This window comes from Bidens hawaiensis, unplaced genomic scaffold, assembly GCF_021521415.1.
Source record: "Bidens hawaiensis isolate Kalapana, Puna unplaced genomic scaffold, B.hawaiensis_p1.1 tig00030549_1, whole genome shotgun sequence".
Taxonomy (NCBI): domain Eukaryota; kingdom Viridiplantae; phylum Streptophyta; class Magnoliopsida; order Asterales; family Asteraceae; genus Bidens; species Bidens hawaiensis.
Window position 1 is genome coordinate 216,349 of NW_027495104.1, and position 3,847 is coordinate 220,195.

The 3,847-nt window shown below is 37.7% G+C and overlaps 1 pseudogene; it reads left to right on the forward strand.

The window, feature by feature from the left end:
- The first annotated feature begins 623 nt into the window (after window positions 1-623).
- On the forward strand, window positions 624-3,395 carry LOC143580711 (uncharacterized; annotated as a pseudogene).
- Window positions 3,396-3,847: the final 452 nt, after the last annotated feature.

Sequence of the window (3,847 nt, forward strand, 5' to 3'; positions counted from 1 at the left end):
AACTAACAAGTTACACTATTCGGGGTTTAAAGTCTTTTAACAATCTCACTGATAATTTCAAATTACACTATTTGATTTTCTCTATTTGTTTCCTAAAACTTTTAAAATGTTTCATCTTTACCATTAATATCAGACTATAATCGATAGAGCGGCTCTTAGCTTGTTTTGATTCTCTTTTTCTTTAACATAAGCTTCTAAATAAGACTCGATTGTGAATTCAAGTTTAAAGTCCCGATTCTTTCGAGATCCAATATGCGATACCCTTAAATCATATATCCTTTAAAGATGTCCGACTACAATTTATCCTTAATCACAATCCCATCTTTATCAAACGACACGTGGGTTGTTTGTAACTAACGATACAATGCTTCGAATAATAAAATTACAACAAAAATATTCGAAATTGATAGCTTATGAAGTCGGCATCGAATAACAAAAACTAAAAGTTAAAAAGTAGTAAAAAGACAACTGTTGTGTAAGACAGAAGTCACGTCAACTTTTTTTATAAAAGACAGAAAAAGTAAAAAAAGACAACAAGCGTACCTTCGTTCAGTCTCTTCCGTTCAATCTCAACATCTAATATGAATCGTAGATTTTACCATATGCGGTAACTTTTGTTTTGGTCTTCATTTCATTTTTACCTTTTCACTTGATGGCCGGAAACCACCACTCACCGGCCGCCGCCGTCTCCGGCAATCCACAATCAACCCAAAACGACGTCACTCCGGCAACCCACAATCAACATTCAGGTACAATACGCCGCCGCCGTAACAACCGTAAAATCGAAACCCTAATTAATGCAGTAAATTTCATTCCTTTTATACCCAAATTATTAATCTTTCATGAACAACAAGAAAACGTTCTAAAGCGATTAGGGTTATACAATTTCAGTAAAATCAAGCTTGATCAGAGCATTAGACCCGATCTTATAGCTCAGGTGATAGCGAATTATGACCCGAAGAAACAATGCAGTTTCGTAAATGGTAAACGGGTTCGCGTGAGTCGGGCCGATTTAGCCCGGGCTTTGGCATTGCCTGTTGGAAACAGGGTGTTAATAATATTAATGGGAATGTGTTTTCGGATGAGGAGATAGAGTTTGTGGATGATTTTGTGTTTAATTGGATGCTTATACACGAAGAGTCGTGGGTTATGCCGGAAAAGATAGTCCGGATGACGAGGTGTGTGAGAGACGGGCATCCGGAGAAACTGGATTCGGCTAGTTTGATTTGGTGTAAAGTTGAGAGGGAGTTGTGTTTGGGAGTGAAACTTGTTGATTGTTATTATGCGTCGCATTTGCAGCGCTTGATACGGTCACAATGTGAGCGGCTTTTCGAAGTGGACGAAGATGATGAAGAACGTGTGGTGAAAGTATCCGGTGTTGTAGGTGAACAGATTGTACAAGTGGAGGATGATGAGGTTAAAGAAGATGGTGAACGTATAGAAAAAGTGTCTGTTGTTCAAGAAGACGATGCGGAGTTGACTTTAAGGGATGCAACTATGGACAAGCAGGTGGATTTAAACAACGATTTGCGTGAACAGTTGTTGCAGCGTTGTCAAACTAGTGATTTGAATAATAATAATAATAATGAAGTGAAAGTTGAAGACGTTGTTGATGAACAAGTTGTAGGAGTGGAGGATGATGAGGTTAAAGATGGAGAACATATAGAGAAAGTATCGATTGTTCAAGAAGACACTGCGGAGTTGACTTTAGAGCATGTAACTACGGATGATCAGGTGGATCTAAACAACAATTTTGGGTGAACAGTTGCAGCGTTGTCAAACTATTGATTTGAATAATAACGAAGAAGCGAAGGTTGGAGATGTTGTTGATGAACAGATTGAACAAGTGGAGGATGATGAGGTTAAAGAAGATGGAGAATGTATAGAGAAAGTCTGTTGTTCAAGAAGACGATGCGGAGTTGACTTTAGGGGATGCAACTATGGACAAGCAGGGTGATTTAAACAACAATTTGCGTGAACAGTAGTTGCAGCGTTGTCAAACTAGTGATTTGAATAATGATGAAGAAGTGAAGGTTGAAGACGTGGTTGATGAACAAATTGTTGAAGAGGAGGCTGATGAGATTAAAGAAGATGAAGAAGATGGAGAACATATAAAGGAAGTATCTATTGTACAAGAAGACGGTGTTCAGTTGAGTTTAGGCCACGAAACTGTGGATTCGACGAATAATTCGGGCGGACAGTTGCAGCTCTGTCAAACTTGTGATTTTAATGATAATAATAATAATGAAGAAGTTAAAGTTGAAGACGTTGTCGATGAACAGATTGTACAAGTGGAGGAGGATGAGGTTAAAGAGGATGAAGATGATGGGGAACATATAGAGAAAGAAGAATCTATTTTTCAAGAAGACGATGTTCAGTTGACTTTATCACACAATGTTGAGCTGACTTTTGGGCATGAAATTGTGGATGCACTGATGGATTCGAAGAACAATTCGGCTGAACAGTTCTTGCAGCATAGTCAGATTAGTGATTTGAATAATGAAGTGAAGGTAGATGAACAGATTGTAAAAGTGGACGATGGGAATGATGATGGCGAAAAGTTTGTTGAAGGTTTGGACATGGAGCCGAATGATAATGCCATTGATCTAGTTGGATCACGAGGCGATTCGTTTATGTCACATGGCGGTCCATCTTTCTTTGACAATGATAATAATAATAACAATAATGATAATAATAATAATAATAATAATAATAGTAATAATAATAATGATAATAATAATTATAATAATAGTGCTATGTGCCTTATGTCCAAGGCTTGATGCAAAACTACTATCGAGCCGGGGTCTCATCGGAAGCAGCCTCTCTATCCCTATGGGGTAGGGGTAAGGCTGTCTACATCTTACCCTCCTCAGACCCTACCATAGCTTGGCTATTGGTGGGATATACTGAGTACGATGATGATGATGATGATAATAATAGTAATAATAGTTATAATAATGGTAATGGGAAAAGAGTGATGGAGTCTGAAGACGACACACACTATCTTGACATGAACAACAAAAGACTAAAAACTGCTGACATCTGGGATCATAAACAAAGTCAATTTGGTCTTTGCATGGTGCAAATGGACCAATGGATTCAAAAAGCCAAGATGATTTCCGACTCGAAACAACAAATTTACGCAAACCATAAATATCAACAGGATTCAGCAATGAACGAGGTGCAAAACCTCCAACAGGTTATGGAAATGATAATAAAGTCAAAGGATGAAGAGTTGGGAAAAAAGCATGCTGAGGTGTATCGCCTTGAACGTGAGCTTTATCTGATGGGTGATCTTTTATCAGGGTATAGAAAGGCTTTGAATGACGAGCGCATTAAGTTTTCCGACTATAGAAAACGTGCTGGTGTTTAAGAGAAACTGGCTTTTAAGGATGTGGGCCGGCCCGGGGTGACGTGTCAGAGGTATGAACAAACCCCTTTAAGCTACCATTATTAGTTTTGCCTTATGTTCATGTAACATATCTGTAGACATCATATGACCTGTGTTACAGCTCTTGATATAATACACAGTCCATAGCATTTATAATCCCTTTATTATAAAGACAAAATGAATGAATTTGTGGGCTCAACTCACAGTCTCACATACAACAAATATATATTTATAATAATAAATATGCTATAATATGTACTTTTGAGGGAAACAAAAGGTGGCAGTTTTTGGATTTTGTATGTGACTGGATATCTATCTGAATCACGAACGATTCGGTTTCACACTAAAGTATTTCGCGTGCCAATGTATATTATGAGTTCTCATTTGCTTTACAAGTAATCTCGATAACTCAAATAGTCTGATGACACTAGAATTACCAATAGAAGATATTGGAAT